Source organism: Carex rostrata, chromosome 16 (assembly GCF_964058835.1).
Source record: "Carex rostrata chromosome 16, lpCarRost1.2, whole genome shotgun sequence".
Lineage (NCBI taxonomy): Eukaryota > Viridiplantae > Streptophyta > Magnoliopsida > Poales > Cyperaceae > Carex > Carex rostrata.
In genome coordinates, this window is record NC_135933.1 from 1,265,298 (window position 1) to 1,289,874 (window position 24,577).

Genomic DNA, 24,577 nt, shown 5'->3' on the forward strand with positions numbered 1-24,577 from the left:
TTTATTCGATTTTATCTTTCAAATATGATCCATGAAGAAATACTTTTGAGTAATTTTAAAGTCATTTATTTTTTTTTTAAGTAAAACTCATGAGCACTTTAAATTTTCAAGTTTTTAAATATGAGTTTACAACCATTAAAATTTTCAAGGCTTTGTACATGAGGTTTATATGCTTTGTAAATGCAGTGTTATTGTTGAGATTTATATGCTTTGAAGTGTTATTGTTGAGGTTTAAATTCTTTGTACATGAGGTTTATATGTTATTCTCAGTGTTTTAATAATCGGTTCTTATTCGGTATTCGGAAAGCCACCGAATACCAAATATACAGTATGCGGCCGAATATTCGGATTTTTATTCGGATTTATATATTCGGATTTTCAAATGAAAAATCATAGGTATTAACTCTAATAAACATAGATAAACATAGATAAACATTACAAAATAAACATAAATAAAACATAACACAAGTTAGAACAAGTTAACAACCCATAGTACAAATTACAAAACTACAAATAAGTATAAATAAAACATAAGTTCAAACTTAAATAAATGAAATTATAACTTATTCGGTTCTTATTCAGATTCTTATTCTCTATTCAGAAATATTCGGTTCTTATTCGGATTCTTATTCTTTATTCGGAAATATTTGGTTCATATTCAGAAATATTCGGTTCTTATTCGGATTCTTATTCTCTATTCGGAAATATTCGGCTGAATAGATAATATGCAGAAAAATATATTTGGCTGAATATTCGAATCCGAATATTGGACCGAATACTCATTTCCTATTCAGTTTCCAACCGAATACGAATATTCGGCCGAATAGACCGAATATTAAAACACTGGTTATTCTAGAGATTTAAAGTGCTATTAATGAGGTTTATATGCTTGTAAACAGAGGTTTAAATTATTTTGAAGCAAACTTAAAAAAAAAAACTGAAAGTCACAAAGATTTAAAGTGGTAAAAAAAATTACGACACAAATATAACTTGAAAGTTATTCTTCATGGATCTCATTTGAAAGAGAAAATTGGGTAAAAAATGTTCATATTTTTAGATTCGCAAAATTTATCAAGAATCGTCGAGAAAATAGATGAGAATGATCAAAGAAAAAATAAATTAAAAAGTGGGTGAAATGAATCTTTCCGTTATTGACTTGAAAACAAAAATAGTTAGGAATTAAAACTATACATATTTAGAATTTTAATGCTTGCAGATAGAGATTTAAATGTTTGCGAGTAGCATTGTAAAATGTTATAAACAGAGTTTTAAATGTTTGGATATTAGCGCTGGAAATAGAAGTTAGATAAGATTAGAATTTTTTTCAGTTAAACTACTTGTGGGATATGCTCGGAAATTTTGTTTGAGGTACAATTATCAGGCTCCAAAAAAAAAATAGTATTGTTAAGTGAAATAGCAGTGTGTTCACCATGAAACTATATGAAAAGAAGGAAAAGTATTAATCTCTCTTTCGAATTTAGTAACATAAAAAGGGAAGGAGAGAGTATTGGCATTAAAATGTCAGGGAAAAGACCCAAAGATTTGTAAAGTTGTTCTGACCTGAGCCACATTCACCGGCCCACCGCGGTGATCCATTTTAGTGCGAATTTATATATATATATATATATATAGAGTACGGCTAACGCGCTTCCTCTAGCATATGGGCCGAAATGCTTCCGGTGGAAATTTGAAATTTCAAAATCCAAAAAGTCGATCTGAACCGTTCATCTTCTTCTCCATATTAATATCTGCTTGGAGACCAAATTTTACATTTTTCTGAAATTTTTTACTATTTATTAAGCCACTTTGAAAATTGCTGATCCAACGGTGGCTTACCAAACAGTAAAAATCAGAAGCTACCGTTGGATCAGCGATTTTCAAAATGGCTTAATAAATAGTAAAAAATTTCAGAAAAATGTAAAATTTGGTCTCCAAGCAGATATTAATATGGAGAAGAAGATGAACGGTTCAGATCGACTTTTTGGATTTTGAAATTTCAAATTTCAACCGGAAGCATTTTAGCCCATATGCTAGAGGAAGCGCGTTAGCCGTACTCTATATATATATATATATATATAGAGAGAGAGAGAGAGAGAGAGAGATAGGCTATGGTGCATTGCAATGCATGAACCCTTTTATGCATTGCACTATAAATCATGGATTTAAAGTCCAAACGACCGATCCGAACCGTTCATCTTGTTTTCCATATTAATATGTGCTTGGGGACCAAATTTTACATTTTTTAGAATTTTTTTACTATTTATTAAGCAATTTTGAAAGCCGCTGATCTGATGGTTCAGAAAATTTTACTGTTTTTACTGTTCACAGCAAAACAGCAATTTTCAAAAATGCTTAATAAATAGTAAAAAAAATTCCAAAAAATGTAAAATTTGGTCTCCAAGCACATTTTAATATGGATTAAATATCTAACAGTTCGGATCGGTCGTTTGGACTTTAAATCCGTAATTATAGTGCAATGCATAAGGGGTTTATGCATTGCAATGCACCATAGCCCATCTCTCTCTCTCTCTCTCTCTATATATATATATAGTAAGGCTATGGTGCTTTGCAGAGCAAAGAGCCTCTTGTGCTTTGCATTTTGATCCCTTAGAACTCCTTCAAGATTCGTGCAATATCAATCTGATCAGATCTCTCAATTGTCGCTGGATTTAAGAAAATTTGGAACTGGAGATGTCAAGTTAAAAGATTTCGGCCCCTCTCTTCTTCTTCCCGACCCCGACTCTCTCTCACGCGAGACGCCACCTACAGGGAGGCGATTTCACCCGACCAGCGGCTCCTCCCTCCTATCCTGCGGCTCCCCCTTCCTTCTCTCACGCGACCCCCCTCCTTCCCCCGCGGCTCGCAAGAAATCTACAGCGCCACCTACACAAAAGAACAACACAGAAACAGACAGCTGTTGTATTAACTCGAGGGCCATGTGGACCGCGTATGAGAGTACGCGGCCCATGTCAAGTACTGAGAGGCAGAGTTGAAGATGAAATAAGAAACTCTGAAAACGCTTTTTTTATTATCGAATTTAAAACTGAATTTATTTACTATCTTGTTTTAAATCTCTGTTATTGAATTGTTTAGAAAATTAAATACCAAAAATCAACCTTCTCAAACATCTAGTCTTTAATTGATTTAGGTAAAATCTGGTTAATATTTGAACCGTCCTCCAGATTGTTACCTGACCATACCATCGATAGAATTGTATACTTGCAATCTGAGTCACAGTGTTGTCCAGGTTAAAAGGTATAGGTTGCTATACTGTAACTTTTTTATATACTTTTGAGTGAACAAGTTTTTGGCACCGTTGCCGGGGACGACATCATTTATTTTCTGGATTTTTGCTTACTTTATTTGAACTCGAGATTTTAATCTATATCTTTTCTTTTATATATCTCTCTATAGGTGGCTAAGAGCTGCCCTGAATGGGGAACCATATTTCTAAGGTGTATATGTGCTGATTGTTCGCACAAAAGTATAGAACAAAGTTTCAGTACAGCAAGCTGTACCTTTTATTCTTAAATACACTTTCCTATCGCGTAGTATATTGTCGGGTATCGATCACAGGGACGGTTTAGATCTAAACTGGACTCTACTTAAATTAATTAAAAACTAGAAGTTGGAAAAGGGTTGGTTTTGGTTGTTTGTATTTCCTAAATAGTTAAATGATAGAGATTAAAACAAATAAGAGAGTAAATAAATTTGGTTTAATTCAGTAATATAAAAGGCATTTCTAGGGTTTCTAATTTCATCTTCAATTTTGCCTCTCGGTACCTGACGCGGGGCACATGGCCCTCGAGTTAATACAGCAGCAGCCATTAGTTTCTGTATTGATAGTTTTGTGTAGGGTTCTATTGACCGTACCCGATGTTCCTAAACCCCAACTCTCGTTTGTTGGCTTTAATAAACACGATATTGGAATTGCAATTTCTATCCTCTTAGGTTTTTAAACCTCAACTTTCGTTTGTTGGTATTCTATCTAAGTTACTTGTTTGGTTTACTAAAGGTATCCACGATCTCTCGATGCATGGAAAGTTTCACCTCTCGGCTAATAATTGATTTTACCTCTTGGCTTACAAACCTACCTCATGTACTTAGTCTGATTAAGAGAAATATCTAGGCCAAATTACAAGAAAGATGCTGCAGTACATCTAACAGTAAATCAAGAATAATTCAAGCAATTTCAACTAAGCAATTAAATTAATGCTCAAACAAGCAAACGCAAACATCAATACAAATTCAAATAACATGCATATAAAATAGAAGAGTAAAACTAGGGTGCTCTTAAGCTCACCAAAATTTTGGTGAGCTTAACTCTAAAACTCATCAAATCGATTTCAAATGACGAATCTGAATCGTTGAAACCCACCTACCTTACGTGTGATGCATCTACATGTGAAATTTTTAAACATTCGAATTAATTTACTATAAAGTCAAGCGGTCAAAAACGTTCAAAAAATGAATGCACTAAAATTAATTATTAACCTTCTAATTTTGACCGCTTGACTTTATACTAAATTAATTTGAATATTTAAAAATTTCACATGTAGATGCATCACACATAAGGTAGGCAGGTTTCAACGGTTCGGATTCGTCATTTGAAATCGATTTGATAAGTTTTAGAGTTAAGCTCACCAAAACTTTGGTGAGCTTAAGAGCACCCTAGTTCTACTCAAAATAGAATATCCGACTACATCATAACCGTAGAAACTAAAAGATCTAACCTAACATGATCAAAAGGTAAATAAAATAAATAGAGAGAAGAAATAAATGATAAAACTCCAAGAAATCAAGCTCCAAGCTGAGTCTCCTCTTTCCAAGCCCTCGAAACAAGGTGGAGAAAAATGGTGGTATCTCAGAGATGGCCTCCCCAAAGGGGAGATCTCCCAAAAGGAAAGATGCCCTTCCTCCTGCCACCTCCTTCTCCTTTATAGCTATTTTTGTGACTTGGGGAGCAAGCAACCAAGAATGAAAGGTGAATCAATGAAGATCTCGTGAGATATGACAATAAATTTCAGCTGATGCCTTTCTAAAAAGGTTCCTGCGACTTTCACATTACAAATTCTGATTTATAAACTTTCTACAATTGTAGATCTCGTTGTCCTCTTTCCAGTAAGCCTTTATTTGCCTAAAACGGAGTTCTTATGGCCAAGATATGACAAAAATATGAAAAGATGTCGAAAGCTGTAATTTCCATATTTGCTCTGTCTACTTTTTGCGTGGCCCGCGTGGAGTCTGTGCGGTCCGCATCCTGCCTCTGTTTCTGTTGTGAACTAAACTTCAAATGGGCATAACTCATTATCCGTAACTCCATTTTCAGTGTTCTACCACTTTTCAGAAAGCTTGCGAGAAGATCTATAATTTGCTATATTTCCTGAAATTTACATAGACTTGGGCAGTAACTTGACTCTTGGTATAATTCTAAGCTAAATTAAACTAAATTAACCTAAATGCATGGAAATTGGTCAAGTTATTGATATAAAACCTTAGGAAAAACTATACATAATTGGTGCTCATCACTGATCCCTTTGAGTGCAATGGGGAACATATGTCCTGGGATTTCTCTTGGCTTTCCTTTTGGTTCACCCTTGTGACGAGCCTACAATTCATAATCAGCCTATCGGGGTTTATTGATTGTGGGGACGTTTAACTCCCAGCGGGTGCAAGCCCCCACCGTTGATTAAATCAGGTGACCTTTCGGGTCAGTGCTGAACACCTTGTTCATTCTAGGATTTACGCCTATTTTGGTGTAAATTGGGTAATTAGGGCTAAAAATGGTTCATGTAAGGTTCATTTGGTCATTTGGTAGGTTATCAATTGGTTTGGACATAATTCAGACATTTATTTTGGTCCGATGTGCATGTACATATGCATTTATATGGTTCAAACTTGAAAAAGACATGTTTTAAATATCATTTTTATATTTCATTTCTAAAAGTATGTCAATAGAGGGGTATTTTGGTCATTTCAGGTTATGGTTGAAACTTAGGCATATTCAATTATTACTTAGAGTTGTAGAGAATTGAATTTGGGTTCATTTGGAACTGATTTGAGTCGATTTGGACTTAAAACGAAGAAGTTGTGGCCAAAAAGGACTGAAAAGGGCTTGTCTGTGAAGTTTTTATACTTCCAGGGACCAATTTATAATTTTCCAAGGATCTGAGGCTATGATTTGAGCTTTTGACAAGGTATGGAATGAAAATTGGCCTTTCAAGGGCCTGTTTGCAAGGATTTTACATGGCCAAGGGCTCGTTTGTAAATTCCAAAAGGGTTCTCTGTAGATTTTAAATAAACATAGGGGTTTATATGCAAAAGGGGTTCATTTGGTCACATCTAGACTTTGAGATTTGTGTTGGGCTTTCAAGATTTGAGCATTGGGCCCTTAATCAGCGCACAAAGTCTCGAATTTCATCATGTGAGCCTTAAGATCCACGTTAGATCATTTTAAATTTATCAGCAGGAAGACAAAAGGGGCCTACTGCACAGCAAACGGTCAGAATGGTTTGAATTTAGGCCATTGGATCAAATGGTTGCTTTAATATTCGCGGCGCTTGATGAACCCTAGGGTTCATCCCTGACAGGGTCGAGCAAGGGAGGCTCCGGCCGTTTCCGACCACAGCGACGTCGACCAAATACATCATCTTGACTGTCTTAACGTCAGGAGTTGATCGACACTATTACCGGCGGCTGGAGATTACCGGAGACGGGGATGAGGTATCTACAGTACTCATTCAGTACCGATAGCCTTTCGAACGTATTTCAATCAGTTTCTTTATGATTTTCTTCAATTGTTTGATCATTTGAGATCGTGTGAAGGTTTAAAAGCGTTTAAGAACGTCAATTTGTCATTTAACAAAGATCTGAGCATATCTCAGGTTTTAGCTGTATCGGTTCCAGTACCAACTTGATACTAGTAAGTAATTCAAGGGGTTTAGGGTTTATTCAGTTGTTCAAAGAGGTCATTCAGACCATTTAGAAGGATTTAGGATATTCCTAAAAATTTGCACTAGGATAAGCTTGGGCAAGTTTAAGTCATATATAAAAGTCTTTTTCACAATTTTAACCCAATTTTCTCTTGAATTTTGTACAAGAGGTATGAATTTAATTTCACAGATTCAAAGACACATATGTCAAGGATTTTTACTCACAATTTCATGTTTATCTGAGCATTATTTCTCAGTCAAAAGGGCATTTTAATGTGAAGGGAAAAACTAGTAATTTTACAGTTTTAAATTCAACTTTTCCATTTTTAAAAGCTGAACTTTGACATATCATATCTTTGTGTAGGAAAGTCCAAATCATGCAAATTTTGAGTCTATCTTGTGTATTTTTCTTATTCTCTACATGATAGTGTATTCACTTTTGCAGTTTGGTCAACAGACCAGTCCAGACTTGCCAGATTACCAACAGAGGTCAATTTGGAGGTTTTTAATGCATAGTAGTAATGCACTAATGATGCCTATCATCCAACCAAGTGCTGAGCATGGGTCTGGTATTGTACCATGGTTCAACAGAGAGAATTATTCCGCTTGACATTGGTCTGATTCATCATTTAGACCAGTTTAAGTAGATTTTAGGACATTTAAACATCATTCCTTACACCAGTAGCTAAAGGAAAGGGATTCAAGCATCAAACCAATACTAAATAATCATTTTAAAATATTTCACAGGTACTAGAGCATAGCAGTATATAGAAATAGCCTCTGGAAGACATGAAATCATAGTTTTTTATTTATCCTTTAGCTTGATTTAGGTAAGATCATTAAGGAATCACCAATTAAAAGATGCAAATGACATTTCTCAACATAGCTAATGCCTATATGCACTTTTAACCTCATCCTTTCAACATTTTGCAAGAAAGTTTAAGAAAGAGGGATTTTTACCAAATTTGGCAGCATAAACCCTTGTTCTAACTCATTTTCTTTGCAAAATAGGCCTGAATCAGAAGGAATTAAAGAGGGATACTAGCTGGCTCAACCCCAATAATCCTGGTTTATAAAAAAAACATGTTTTGAACATTTTAAACCCTTAAAACTAAAATACTGCAATAAATCTGATACAAGAGGATACCAGCTGGCTCAACTATTTTATCTTCATTACTCTATTGTTTCAGAAGAGTTTAAAATATTTTATTTATTGAAAAATTCAAGAGATAAGGCGGGCCATTTTTATGCATCTTATACACTACTTTTTATTTTTATTTTAATATTGCAAAAGGAAGTATTATGACATAAAAGGAGTCAAAATATACTAAAATAAAGTTTATTATGTTTAATACTAATTTAAAGTAGAATAAATACAAGAAGAACCTATTTTTATGATAATTAGATCCATTTAAAAGGAATTAGGACAAAAGAGAGTAGTAATGCACCAAAAAAATGAAAGAAAAAATGCAAAACAGTAAAGAAAGAAAGGCAAATGTATCAAAGAAACTTTTATTCATGAAAATTTATGTTTATAGCATCACCATGGAAGGTCTACATCTTTCTAAACTTGCAATTACCTAATCTCAGGGGTTTTCTACAAGAAGAGGAAATGTTTTAGGCCTTTGAAGAGCCAATTACAGGGATTTAAGGGCTTTAGCAATTATCTAGCTATCAACCTCTCTATAGGGTATGTATTAGGTCCTTTTAACTTAGCTATGAGTGCTTTTATATATGCAAATGCTAGGGATTCAATCCTTCCACCAGCTGAGGTGGTCTCATGATAACTACATGTGTTTGATCAAATGCTTAAGCTTGATTCATCATGATTTAAGGTGCCATCAAGGCAGGGATCATCTAATTATCTTCCAACATGTCATCTGAATTTGCTGGATCAATTTAAGCCCTTGGATTAGACTTGAGGGCATGGAGTGACATCTGAGCCTTTGGTTTACTGACTTTCAGGAGAGGAAGGCTTCATTGCATGATTCTCCTTGTTAGATATTCATTCTTCTATATTGGCATTATCTCAGGGGCTTAGGGCACGTGTCCTTGGGGACCAAATGACACAGTGGCAGCTGGAATAATATAATTTGTCATCTTGTGCATTAAACAGTAGCCATTGTATGTGGCATACTATTATATAGCATATCCTATCAAATTAATACTCCAGTCTACATCGTGACATACCTAAAAGGCTCCCTTCCAAATATTAGAATCCAATTTGGGTTATAGCTCAAGTTTTCATATTGACCCGTTCAACCTTCTCGGCAGAAATTCCTGCTTGGGAGAGAGAGATAGCGCTTAAGGTTCGGGCAGAGAGGGATTGGCATAGACCTTTATCGATCTTAGCAAAAGGTTTGTTCAATTACTCCTTAATTCCCTCGAATTTTGGCCATAGCGCAGCCTGAGAGAGAAGAGGGAGAAGGGAGGAGTGATGTCAGCAGTGGGGACCGCTTGTCAGTGCCTCAGTGATATAGTATCCTTCTTTGCATTCCTCTGGTGCGCTTGGTGTTTAGCAAGCCGTGTAGAGGCTTGAGCATGGTGTATGAAACGCCAAGCGTACGCCATTCGAAGGGGACAAAGAGCTGGGGCGCTGGGAACCCGTCAATTTGGATGGACTATAGCATATACCCAGATGCTTACTGTCTGGTGTATGAAGCTCAATGCTCATGCTCTAAGTCCATCTATCTTGTAGATTCAGCGAAATTCCATTTCTTTCACTGATCATAGGGTCCCACCTGTAGGGTAGAGTTTTGTGACTCCTAATTTGTACCCAGGTTAACAGGGGTAAATGCTATGCGTACGCTTGCCATGTGGCACCATTCACAAGCTGCCATGTCAGCTTAAACTTCAAAAATCCATAACTCTTCAACCATTTTGAGTTAGGAAGTTTATAACATATCAAAATTCATGGTTCATCATGTAGAATATTGTCATATATTCTAACATGCCATTATTCATTCATCTCGGAGAGCCTTTCATACATTTTGGCATTTTTCAAGTATTAAATATTTGGAAAAATTTCTAGTATACCCATCTAACTTTTGAAATAGCCAATTTCCCCATCAAAACACCATAATATCGAATATCCCCATGAAAATTCAATATTCTTTCTTCTATCCCCTTTCTATCATTTCACCTTTTATTTAATTATTATAAAATTTATATAGACCAATATACCCTAAAGTTTTTAATGGAGATGTCCTCTTTCTTCCTACAAACACTCACGCCTTGATATTTCCTGTTGAAGGAGATTGCACGGGAAAAAAAATTCAGCCTCAGTTCTCCTTCATGTGTGTGCCTCCCACGGCTTGAAACTGAAGCTATTAAGCTTGTCACTATATATTCTCGTAGCTAGCTAAACATTGGAGACCTTGAGCGAGTATTGAAAGCCTGACATGGGCCTTACCTTGAGTAAGTATTTAAATCCCTTTCTTTACATGAGATAGTTGATGTTTAGGGATTTCTGGAATGGGCCAAACATCAACTAAAATTTAGTGATTAAAGGAATAAAGGAACTTCTCATAAAATTCTACCGAAGCAATAAAAACGATATTTACTAATTAGTTTCACGCATCAGCCATGAAATGTTCGCCCAAATTTCTTTATTTCTTGGTAGACCTAATCAGAGCAGAGAAGCTAAGGCCCGAGCGATACCTGAAAGGTATTTTCTAGCACCGAAAAGAAGGAAGATGAACAGGAGAAAATATTAGGCGCGAATGTCTTTCCATTTTTTTATTCAATCACGTTAATTACATTTTAATGGGGATATCTCCATTAAAAACTAAAGGGTATATTGGTCCATATAATTTTTATAATTATTAAATAAAATATTAAATAATAAAAAGGGGATAAAAGAAAGAATATTGAATTTTGATGGGGATATTAGATATTAAGTTGTTTTGATGGGAAAATTGGCTATTTTAAAAATTTAGATGGGTATACTAGAAATTTGCCCTAAATATTCCATTTGTTTATTTAGCACCATTTTAGGGTACAACACTCTCTTTACAGGAACAAGCTAGCATTCATACCACCTCCAAAGGAGCAAAGGACCAGTTTCCATCACGGAGACTTTTCCAGACCCAAATCCATCAACCAGCACGGCTGTTCCTGTGCAACCACCTCTCAACACGGACCGTACAACTGATACACGGCCCGTGCACTCTGAACATCCAAGCCGAACAAGGATGAATAATGACAACGAGAGAGACAGAGAGGACCTGACCGATCAGGAAGATGAGGACATGCAAGACTTCATGCCAAGAACTCTACGTGAATTCAATATGTCGAGAGCTAGAGACGTGAAGGGAGCAATCAGGCTACCAAGAATTGTGGGACAGCAACCGAACTTCAATCCGGACATTGTTAACATTGTGTAGCAGAACACCTTTCATGGCTTGGATCATGAGCATCCACATGCCCACCTCCAGACCTTTCTTGAATGTTGTACCACCATAAAGACCAATGGGGCAACAATTGATTACAGTAGACTTGTATTGTTTCCTTTCACTCTTAGGGACAAGGCCAAGAAATGGTTAGGGTCATTACTAAGGGATTCCATTATCAACTAGAGGGAACTGTCTAATTTGTTTATGACTAGGTTTTTTCCCCATAAAAGAACTGCCAAGGTAAGAATCCAACTGACCAGTTTTAGGCAAAGGTCTGATGAAACCCTAAACGAAGCTTGGGAAAGGTTTAGGGAGTTACAGTATTTTTGTCCACACCATGGTATTCCTGACTGGTTGTTGATCCAAACTTTCTATGATGGTTTAACTGAAAGCACTCGTACATCTGTTGATGTTGTTGTAGGTGGAGCACTGATGTCAAGGGAACCTCAGGAAGCCATGAACCTAATCGACAACATGGCTCAGAACCAACAGTGGTCCGGCCGCGATAATTCTAAACCTGTAGGAGGCGACCGATTCGAAGTGGATTAGATCACAACCCTAACCGCCAAGATGAATGCTATGCAAAAGGCTTTCGACAAGATTAGTGTCAAATCAATTGGAAACTATTAGACACAGCCAGAGTCTTGTGCCATGTATGGGGAGGGGCATTCCTAAGAGCATTGCCCACTGGCACATGATAGGGGCCAAATTTGTCATGATTTCCCTATCACTTAGCCTATATTATTGTCATTTATCGAGTTACAATTGCTTATTTTTTAGAGAATCAGATTCCTTTATGGTATTTCACTTGATTTTAGAGAATTACTAATTTTCAATGATTTTGGAACAAAAACATGCTTAAAATACGCAATTCTGACACCTTAGCCTCAGGCACACAGATGCCGTCATTCGCATGCTATCCAGAAGCGCTACCACATAGATCTCAACCAAACCGGATGCTATTCTCGAGACACTATCGCAGACGGTTATGCCACCCATACGAATCTCACCCAAACCGCATGCTATTCTGACATCTGCATGCAAAAACTGCCAGAACAACAGTTATAGATCTAACTTTCCAATCAAGGCCTATTTAAACAAATGGACACCTAGGAAAGAGTCACTCTGGACATATCACAAAACACAATACACATCTAAGAGCACTTAGAACTAGGGTTTAAATCTAGTGGAGGCTATGCAAAATGGAAATCACTAAGGAATAACAAAGTCTCAACTAGAAGGGAAGGAAGAAACAAGGTATGAAAACGGAAATCACTAAGCACTCTAGTTGTATTAGGGTTGTAAATGTCCTATTATCTTGCAATCTGAAGACACTACTGGAGTGCTCCAAACACTTTCAATTGGAGTGTTGTATTAAGCTTGTAAATGCCCTATTATCTTGTCATCTAGAAACACTACTAGAGTGCTCCAAACACTATTAATTGAAGTGTTGTATTAGGGTTGTAAATGCCATGTTATCTTGCCATCTGGAGACACTACTAGAGTGCTCCAAACACCTTCAATTGGAGTGTTTTATTAGGGCTACAACAACCCTATTATCTTGCCATATTAGAGATACTACTAGGGTGCTCCAAACACCTTCAATTGGAGTGTTGTATTAGTGTTGTAAATGCCTTATTATCTTGCAATCTGGAGACACTACTAGAGTGTTCCAAACACCTTCAATTGGAGTGTTATATTAGAGTTGTGCATGCCCTCTAATCTTGCCATATAGAGACAATACTGGAGTGCTCCAAACATCTTCAATTGGAGTATTGTATTAAGGTTGCAAATGCCCTATTATCTTGCCACATAGACACACTACTGGAGTGCTCCAAACACCTTCAATTAGAGTATTATATTAGGGTTGTAAATGCCCTACTATCTTGCAATCTGTAGACACTACTAGAGTGCTCCAAAGACCTTCAATTGTAGTGTTTTATTAGGGTTGCAAATGTTAGTCTGTAATAATCTAGAAGTCAATAATACGATAAATTATCACAAAGCTTTGTTCATGAATTGAATGTTTATTTATATATCATTTTGTTGCCTTGAGTATTATTGAAATTATGGATCATTTCGAGTTCATGACTGAAATTGTGAAACTCCATAATATAGATAATATATACTCTTAAAAGTCACTGACCAAGGTAATTAGCAGGAACACTAATTACCGCGATAAGGTTAGCATGTGGATTAAAAGATGGTTAAGTTTTACAAACCACCTGACACGAGATGTCATTTTAATCACATGGATACATGTTCTAGGAACATGGTATTTGACAGACCCCGAATGAAACATTAAATAGAATTGTGTTCGTGTCATTTATGTTTTCATTCAGTGTCAAGTTCTACAGTATAAGGTATTTATCGTTCCTACTAAGAAATACGTATGTGTGAGTGTTATCTAACGCTGTCCGTAAAAAGCAGTCATAACGGTAGCATTTCCATATGTATAGCTTAGCTGAGGAAGTGATAGTCTGCCAAGAATACTATTTGTCCCTCGTATCTCTATACGAGCTATAGCATCACTGGGCCCCTTGGTAGAGTTAGATTATCTGCATGCGGTATAATTACAAGAGTAATTATATTTGATAATCTACTCAAGATCAAGAAAAGATACAGTTAGCAAGGATGACACACATCTACCTTGAAACTGATCTGATAGCTATGAGACAGAAGAACAGACACAAGTAAATTGTTTACTGGATCGTGATATTGTACAGTACATCATCATCTGTGTAATTGGATGGTCATAGTGTATACAGCCAGATGCCTCCTATGATTATAGAAGTTAAAACAGTTTTAATTCTATTTACCAACATAACACAGATCCTATTGGGTCACACCATATAGGAGTTAATCGGAGAATCTTATTGTGATTGATTATAAATTGGTTATGATCAATATTAAGATGGTTATAATTAATTATACGTGTTATAATTAAATTATATTTGTCATGCTAAAAATGACAAAGCAAAAACTAATGGTTATAATTAGTTATACTTGGTATAATTAATTATAATTAATTGTACGTCATTTAGAATGACAAACAGAAACACAGGTTTGTTTATAAACGTGTTTGACATGTTGTATAAAAATTACCAAACGAAAACCGTAAACGAATATAATTGTACATGACAATTATACATATTTGATATTGGATAGTTACTATTTACTATTCCTTTGGGTAAATGGGTTTAGAATCCATTAAACTAATCTAACCAATATGAAGTTGCAAAATCAAATTTGAATGCCACATCCAAAATGGCAAAAATGTAATTTTGTCAAGTACGGGGGTATTTCGGTCTTTTGGCGAACCTCCTCATTTGCCTATAAATAGATGGGCATAGGTGAAAGAGAAAAACCACTAATTCACGTGTTAATCTGATTACTTCGTTAATTGAATTTCTCTCTTTCTCTATTTACGGTTTTTCGATTGGTGAATAGTGTTTTACCGAATTTTCGTGGTATTTCAGATTTGATTTAATTAGCAAATCTGATTGAAATGAATTTTTCAGTGAATAGTGTTTTTGCAGAATACCGCGGTTTATAGTATTTCTGGCAAAAGAAATAAACTGCTCTCTGGTTAGTCCTGGTGGATAACCAATAAAGGTATCACACGTGTGGTACCCCGAGTCGATTCCTTCCCTGGTGAGGTTCTACTCGCTTGGTCTGCATTCCAACTGTGATTTGGAAATAAGGTATAAACATGTTATATTAATCTATTTAATTAATAAATAGATTTAATGTTTTAGAAAATCAATTATGGAGTAGATCTGTAAATAGGATTAAACGAATCTTCTTGATTCATTTAATCCTTAGCTTAAGGTAGATGTAAAAGTTTTGTTTTACTCTTTCCGCACCTTAAGCATATAAATGGGTTTGAACAGTCAAAACCCCAACATGATTAATCAATGGGTTTGAACAGTCAAAACCCCAACATAATTAATCAATGGGTTTGAACAGTCAAAACCCAACAGTGGTATCAGAGCACATGGTCTCCCGCTGATTGATTTTCTAAAAGTTATAACTTATGCAAATAAGGTGCATATACTCTGTATCGGTTTAAATTCTTACATTTGCAGCACAAGTCCAAAACCGATTAGAAATGAGATTTTCTTAGTTCGGTTTTACCGACTAAGAAAGTTAAATTAGATTTACGCTTTCTTTATGCTTTCTTTATGCTTTCTTATGAAATGTAAATGTTTACATTTCTTGGATCGGTTTTCCGACCGAGAAAGATAAAATAGGATTTTGTGCTTTCTTTATGTTTTCATTTTCAAAACTTTTGATTGCGTTAAAGTTCATCTAAGAATGTGATGAAGCAATAAAGTACCTGAGTAAGAGCTGTTAATCTCCACTCGTAAAAGACAAGGTTAATGACAAGAAAAGTCTCGGCTTTTCGTCTGACCCTCTTTTACGTGTCCTGATAGCTGGCCCAAAGGGGACTTTGTCACATTACCAAATTGCTTTAACACTTTTGAAATGGCAAAATTTAGTGTAACTTTTCACCTTTTTCGAAAACCTTCGGATAAGTAAAGTTCATCGAAGAATGTGATGAAGCGATAAAGTACCTTAGTAAGAGCTGTCATTTCCAAACCGTAAAAAAGATGGTTCTGTCTAGGAAAGATTGAGTCTAAGCGGTCCTTGTGACCCCGATCTTTCCTGGGAGCCCCTTTTACATGTCCTAATGGCTGGCCGAAAAGGAACTTTGTCACGTTACCAAATTGCTTTATGGACCGAAAAGAATATCTGTTTTAAACATGTAAACTGTTTATATGCTTTAAACGGTATAGAATAAAGAACTGAGCATAGCTGCAAAATAAAGAATTAGGAACTGATAAATAAATATACCTGACTTGCTCCTGTATATAAGTAAATTAGATTTACTGCTTTGATATGAAATGAATAAATTAGATTTATCGCTTTCAAGGAACCGTGAAAGAACGTGATGTCAAAGAAAGATTTGTGAAGGAACTCACCGTTGTCTTTCTGGCAGACGACTTTCACGTGTCCATAAGAATGTCCAAAGTCAGTTACAAGAACTGACTGCTTAAACAAAGCTAAGCGTATCAAAGAGGTACTGATAAGAACAGCAACTAATGGAGATCACATTTCGTATTCAAGACTTCCTTTCCACGACTGCTTAATGAAGCATATGAAAGAGGTCGTTATAAAGATACGAATAAAATCACATTTAGTCATTCTTACATATGTTGAGAAAAGAAAGTAATGGGGATCACATTTGATATTTTAGACTTCCTTTCCACGACTGCTTAATTAAGCATATGAAAGAGGTCGCTATAAAAATACGAATAGAATCACATTAGTCGTTCTTTCTGACATAAGCTAAGAAAAGAAATGGAGATCACATTCGGTATTCAAGACTTTCTTTCTATAATTGCTTAATGAAGCATATGAAAAAAGTCGCTATAAAGATACGAATAGAATCACATTAGTCGTTCTTTTTCACATACCCCTTTGGAGATTGCTGGCACTGTTAAGCATAAACACCAACCCATCAAATAATTAAGTATTATGCCCTTCCTACTCTATCCTCCTCACATCATTGTTCATTGGTTGATGATTGAAACCTACTCAGTAGGCATCGCCTTTTACCTTTGGTGGTCGAGGGTTATGTGAGACATAACAAAACAAAATAGAGTGATGTTACTTACCGATGATTTCTAAAAGAGTTTTAGGCTCGGGGCAAAGTCTTCGTTAAAAACACGTGATGTTTTAACGAAACTAAGAATCACAAAGAGATGTGATTAGCAAGTTTTCTTACCTAAGATAACTGATAGCCATGATATGCATACACTGCCTTGGTTATTGGTGAAAACATGGATCTTGGTCCTACTGCAAAACGGGAATAAAACAAATTTGCAGTGGGAGTTTTATTATTAGAATAAAACATTACATGAACAAAGCTAAAATCTTTACATTTAACATTGTAGTAATATGGCTAAAGAAACATCTTTCTCTCTACGCTCCCTACTCGAAAAGATAGACATACGTGAGAAAAAGGAATATATCCTAAATACACCGGTCCCTGCTGAAATAGTAGAGAGCAGCTCTGTCAGTACTCACACGCTTCGTATGACAAGAGATGATGAGAAACTGGAGAAGCTTAACTGTCCGTGGAGCCACGAGTTGGCCACGAAAGTTATTCTGGACTCATTTCCTCCCAGCTATTCGGAGTTCATTGTGAACTCCCATAAGCAAGAGTTGGATAAGAGCTTGCAGGAGCCCCAAGGGATGCTGAGGATCACTGATAAAGACATTGAGAATAGCTCTCATGTCATAATCCAAGAAGGTGGGAGGAAGATAAAGAAAGCCCCAAAGAAGGTGGCTCCGAAGTACAAAGGCAAAGGGAAGTTGGTTCTAGGAACGAACTCTCCCAAGATAAAAGTTTTTGCTAACTTTGACTGCTATTTCAGCAATAGCAAAAGTCATTGGAAGAGAGGCTGCCTGAAGGATCTAGAAGTTCTGAAATCTGGGCGAGTCTCAGAAATTTCAGTTTCTGGTATCAATGTTATTGAAGTTAACGTTGCAACCTCTAGTAATGATTGGGTACTGGATACCGGATCATGTGCTCATATTTGTTCAAATGTGCAAGCACTGAAAAATAGGAGGAAGCTACATAACAAGGAGATACAACTCCAAGTTGGAAACGGAGCACGAGTTGCAGCCATGACAGCTGGTAGTATAGAGTTGTATTTGCCCAGCGGGCTTGTAATGGAACTAGAAAATGTATATTTTGTTCCTAGCATTTCCAGAAACATCATTTCAATCTCATGTTTAGAGATGAATGGTTTCTCTTTTGTAACAAAGGACAATAGATGTTCTATATACAAAGATGAATTATATTATGGATCTTCATATATGATGAATGATCTTTATATACTGGAAATGGACAAACCCGTGTTTAACATCAATAACAAACGACTCAAAACATCACATGAAAGCACGACTTACATGTGGCATTGTCGCCTTGGTCATATAAATGAGAAACACATCAAGAAGTTACATAAAAATGGACTTCTTGGTAAATTTGATCTGGAATCAATTGACACATGCGAATCTTGTATACGAGGAAAAATGACCAAATCGCCTTTCTCCAAAAAGGGCGAAAGGGCAAGTGACTTATTAGGTCTAATACACATGGATGTATGTGGACCTATGAGTACTTGTACAAGAAATGGTTTTTCTTACTTTATCACATTTACTGATGATTACAGTAGATATGGTTATGTCTACTTGATGAGACATAAGTCTGAATCCTTTGACAAGTTCAAAGAATTCAAGACTGAAGTAGAAAATCAATTGAACAAAAGTATTAAGGCTCTACGTTCTGACCGTGGAGGCGAATACTTAAGTTTTGAGTTTAAAGAGTACTTAAAGGAATGTGGGATAGTCTCACAGCTCACACCTCCGGGGACACCACAGTGGAACGGTGTTTCTGAGAGACGGAATCGAACTCTGTTAGACATGGTTCGTTCCATGATGAGTGAAGCCACACTTCCGAAATCGTTCTGGGGGCACGCACTAGAAACTGCTGCATGAACAATAAATATGGTTCCATCCAAGTCAGTAGAAAAGACTTCATACGAGTTATGGTTTGGGAAACTCCCAAATATGTCTTATCTTAAAATATGGGGTTGCGAAGTATTTGTCAAACGCCTGACGTCTGGCAAACTTGATCCCAAGGCTGACAAGTGCTTCTTCGTAGGGTATCCTAAGGAAACGAAAGGATATTACTTCTATCACCAATCCGAGAACAAAATAGTTGTTGCTCGTGATGGTAGATTTTTGGAGAACGAGTTTCTCGCAAAAAGAAGTAGTGGGAGTAATGTAATACTTGAAGAAATTCAAGATACATCACACAATATAATATCTGATACAGATCAGATAAACCCACCTCTTGATTTTTCGGCTGATGAGCATCTAGAAGTACCAAATCCACAAGTAGTTATGGATGAGGTTCTAGTCCCGAGCTTAAGTACTTCAACACAAGTTGAAGAAGAACTAGATCCGCAGACCGTTGTGGATCAAGTTCAACAGCCCGAAGAACAAGTGTTACGTAGGTCAACAAGAACAGTCCATGCACCCGAGAGGTACTTGGGACTGCACGAGATCTCAGTCTATGACACTGAAGATCCTTTGACCTATGCGGAAGCAATGGATAGGCCCGACTCCGATAAATGGCTGGAGGCCATGAGATCCGAAATACAGTCCATGTATGACAACACGGTCTGGAACCTAGTTGTACCACCTGATGGGGTAAAACCCATAGCCAACAAGTGGGTTTTCAAAATGAAAACAGATATGGATGGTAAGATGACTATATACAAAGCACGACTAGTAGCGAAAGGTTTCAAACAGATTCTCGGTGTAGATTATGATGAAACTTTTTCGCCCGTGGCTATGTTTAAGTCAATTCGGATACTCCTAGCAATTGCCGCATTTCATGATTATGAAATATGGCAAATGGATGTCAAAACCGCCTTCTTAAATGGAAATTTAGAAGAGGATGTGTACATGACACAGCCTGAGGGTTTTGAAGATTCAAAGAATGCTGGGAAGGTGTGCAAGCTTCTTAAATCCATCTATGGACTGAAGCAAGCATCACGGAGTTGGAATCTTCGATTTGACGAGGAAGTCAAAAAGCTTGACTTCGTTAGATGCGAAGAAGAACCATGTGTATACAGAAAGACTAGTGGGAGTGCCATCGCTTTTCTTATCCTATATGTAGATGACATACTACTAATGGGAAATGATATTCCTCTTTTGCAACAAGCCAAGTCTTCGTTGAAGAAAGTCTTTTCAATGAAGGACTTGGGCGAGGCTGTCTATATACTAGGCATAAAGATCTATCGAGATAGATCAAATAGACTTATAGGTTTAAGTCAAAGCACGTACATTGACAAAGTGCTGAATCGGTTCAGCATGCAGGATTCTAAGAGAGGATTCCTGCCAATGTCACATGGTGCTCAACTAAGCAAGACTCAGTGTCTTTCGACAACTGATGAGCAAAGCACTATGAGTAGAGTACCATACGCTTCGGCTATTGACTCTATCATAAACGCCATGTTGTCCACTCGCCCTAATGTCTCGTACGCTTTGAGTGTGACGAGTAGATATCAGGCTAATCCAGGCATAAAGCACTGGAATGCTGTAAAGAATATCCTTAAGTTCTTGATGAGAACTAAGGATATGTTTCTCGTCTACAACGTTATCACCTAATATGAGAGATCGTAAACACAATAAGATGTTTATAATTTAATTATAAAAGATATAATATAAAGGTGATGTAAAGATATGTAGAGTTGACACAGTCAGCAACACAGCTGATCCACTTACAAAACCTCTTTCTCAAGCCAAGCACCAGCTCCATACAGCTTCTATGGGTCTGAGACACATAGGAGATTGGCTATGAGTTTTTCTTTAGATCTGTGAGATTTTAGAATACTAGAGATTTGTATAAGTAGGGCCTACGATGATTGGCTCCTAGCTTAAGTGGGAGATTGTTAGTCTGTAATAATCTAGAAGTCAATAATACGATAAATTATCACAAAGCTTTGTTCATGAATTGAATGTTTATTTATATATCATTTTGTTGCCTTGAGTATTATTGAAATTATGGATCATTTCGAGTTCATGACTGAAATTGTGAAACTCCATAATATAGATAATATATATACTCTTAAAAGTCACTGACCAAGGTAATTAGCAGGAACACTAATTACCGCGATAAGGTTAGCATGTGGATTAAAAGATGGTTAAGTTTTACAAACCACCTGACACGAGATGTCATTTTAATCACATGGATACATGTTCTAGGAACATGGTATTTGACAGACCCCGAATGAAACATTAAATAGAATTGTGTTCGTGTCATTTATGTTTTCATTCAGTGTCAAGTTCTACAGTATAAGGTATTTATCGTTCCTACTAAGAAATAAGTATGTATGAGTGTTATCTAACGCTGTCCGTAAAAAGCAGTCATAACGGTAGCATTTCCATATGTATAGCTTAGCTGAGGAAGTGATAGTCTGCCAAGAATACTATTTGTCCCTCGTATCTCTATACGAGCTATAGCATCACTGGGCCCCTTGGTAGAGTTAGATTATCTGCATGCGGTATAATTACAAGAGTAATTATATTTGATAATCTACTCAAGATCAAGAAAAGATACAGTTAGCAAGGATGACACACATCTACCTTGAAACTGATCTGATAGCTATGAGACAGAAGAACAGACACAAGTAAATTGTTTACTGGATCGTGATATTGTACAGTACATCATCATCTGTGTAATTGGATGGTCATAGTGTATACAGCCAGATGCCTCCTATGATTATAGAAGTTAAAACAGTTTTAATTCTATTTACCAACATAACACAGATCCTATTGGGTCACACCATATAGGAGTTAATCGGAGAATCTTATTGTGATTGATTATAAATTGGTTATGATCAATATTAAGATGGTTATAATTAATTATACGTGTTATAATTAAATTATATTTGTCATGTTAAAAATGACAAAGCAAAAACTAATGGTTATAATTAGTTATACTTGGTATAATTAATTATAATTAATTGTACGTCATTTGCTTATAAATAGAGGGGCATAGGTGAAAGAGAAAAACCAATAATTCACGTGTTAATCTGATTACTTCGTTAATTGGATTTCTCTCTTTCTCTATTTATAGTTTTTCGATTGGTGAATAGTGTTTTACCGAATTTTCGCGGTATTTCAGATTTGGTTTAATTAGCAAATCTGATTGAAACGAATTTTTCAGTGAATAGTGTTTTTGCAGAATACCGCGGTTTATAGTATTTCTGGCAAAAGAAATAAACTGCTCTCCGGTTAGTCCTGGTGGATAACCAATAGAGGTATCACACGTGTGATACTCCGAGTCGATTCCTTCCCTGGTGAGGCTCTACTCGCTCGGTCTACATTCCAACTGTGATTTGGAAACAAGGTATAAACATGTTATATTAATCTATTTAATTGATAAATAGATTTAATGTTTTAGAAAATCAATTATGGAGTAGATCTGTAAATAGGATTAAACGAATCTTCTTGATTCATTTAATCCTTAGCTTAAGGTAGATGTAAAAGTTTTGTTTTACTCTTTCCGCACCTTAAGCATATAAATGGGTTTGAACAGTCAAAACCCCAACATGATTAATCAATGGGTTTGAACAGTCAAAACCCCAACATAATTAATCAATGGGTTTGAACAGTCAAAACCCAACAGCAAATGCCGTATTATCTTGCCATATATAGACACTACTAGAGTGCTGCAAACACCTTAAATTGGAATATTGTATTAGGGTTGTGAACGCCCTATTATCTTTCCATATAGAGAGACGACTGGAGCACTTCAAACACCATCAATAGGAGTGTCGTATTAGTGTTAAAAATGCCCTGTTATCTTGCAATCTGGAGACACTACTAGAGTGCACCAAACACCTTCAATTGGAATATTGTATTAGGGTTGTAAATGCCATATTATCTTTCCATATAGAGACACTACTAAGGTGTAACAAACACCGGCAATTGACGTAATGTGTCGGGGTTGTAAATGCCCTGTTATCTTGCCAAATAGAGACACGACTAGAGCGCTCCAAAGACCTTCAATAGGAATGTTGTATTAGTGTTGTAAATGCCTTATTATATTGCAATCTGGAGACACTACTAGAGTGCTTCGAGCACGTTCAATTGGAGTGTTGTATTAGGGTTGTACAAGCCCTATTATCTTCCCATATAGAGACACTACTAGAGTGCACCAAACATCTTCAATTGGAGTATTGAATTTTGGATGTAAATGCCCTATTATCTTGCCATATAGAGGCACTACTAGACTTCGCCAAACACCTTCAATTGTAGTGTTGTATTAGGGTTATAAATACCCAATTATCTTGCCATCTTGAGAAACTATTATAGTGCTCCAAAAATCTTCAACTGAAACGTTGTATTAGGGTTGTAAATGCCCTATTATCTTGCCATATAGAGACATGACTAGAGCGCTCCAAATACCTTCAATAGGAATATTGTATTAGTGTTGTAAATGTCGTATTATTTTGCCATATGGAAACTCTACTAGAGTGCTCCAAAAAGTTTCCATTGGAGTCTTGTATTAGGGTTCTTAATGCACTATTATCTTGCCATATAGAGACACTGCTAGAGTACCCCAAACATGTTCAATTGGAGCATTGTATTACGGTTGTTAATGCCCTATTATCTTGCCATATAGAGACACTACTATAGTGTTCTCGACACCTACAATTGGAGTAATGTATCAGGGTTGTAAATGTCCTATTATCTTTCCATATACACTACTAGAGTGCTCCAAACACCTTCAATTGGAGAGCTGTATTGGGTTGTAAATGCCCTATTATTTTGCAATATGGAAACACTACTAGAGTGCTCCAAACACCTTCAATTGGAGTATTGTATTAGTGTGGTAAATGCCCTATTATCTTGCTATATGGAGACACTAATAGAGTTCTCCTAAAACTTCAATTCGAGTATTGTATTAGGGTTGTAAATGCACAATTATCTTGCCATATAGACACACTACTAGAGTGCTCCAAACATCTACAATTAGAGTATTCTATTAATGTTGTAAATGCCCTATTATCTTGCCATATAGGGACACTACTAGAGTGCTTCAAACACCTTCAATTGGGGAGCTATATTAGGGTTGTAAATGCCCTATTATTTTGCAATCGACACACTACTAGAGTGCTCCAAAAATGTTCAATTGGTGTATTGTATTAGGGTTGTAAATGCCTTATTATCTTGCCATATGGAGACACAGCGAGAGTGCTCTAAACACCTACAATTGGAGTATCGTATTAGCATTGTAAATGCCCAATAATCTTGCTATATAGAGAGCTCATAACACCTTCAATTGCCTCTCTATATTAGGGTTGTAAATGCCCTATTATCTAGCAATCAGGAAACACTACTTGAGTGCTCCAAACACATTCAATTGGAGTATTGTATTAGGGTTGTAAATGCCTTACTATCTTGCCACATGGAGACACTAATAGAGTGCTCCAAAAACCTTCAATTCGAGTATTATATTAGGGTTGTAAAGGCCCTATTATCTTGCCATATAGAGACACGACTAAAGCACTCCAAATACCTCCTATAGGAATGCTGTAATAGTGTTGTAAATGCCGTATTATCTTGCCATATGGAGACACTACTAGAGTGCTCCAAAAATGT

General features: G+C 36.3%; 1 protein-coding gene and 1 non-coding gene across 2 annotated transcripts in view; one reads left to right on the plus strand and one right to left on the minus strand.

Moving 5' to 3' along the window:
• Nucleotides 1-24,577, plus strand: part of LOC144567045 (ent-kaurenoic acid oxidase-like) — an 82,127-nt gene that overhangs the window by 17,309 nt on the left and 40,241 nt on the right. The gene's annotated exons all lie outside the window — the stretch shown is intronic.
• On the minus strand, nt 11,564-11,670 carry LOC144567885 (small nucleolar RNA R71). The gene has a single exon (XR_013515534.1). It is a non-coding gene; the product is annotated as a small nucleolar RNA R71 (small nucleolar RNA).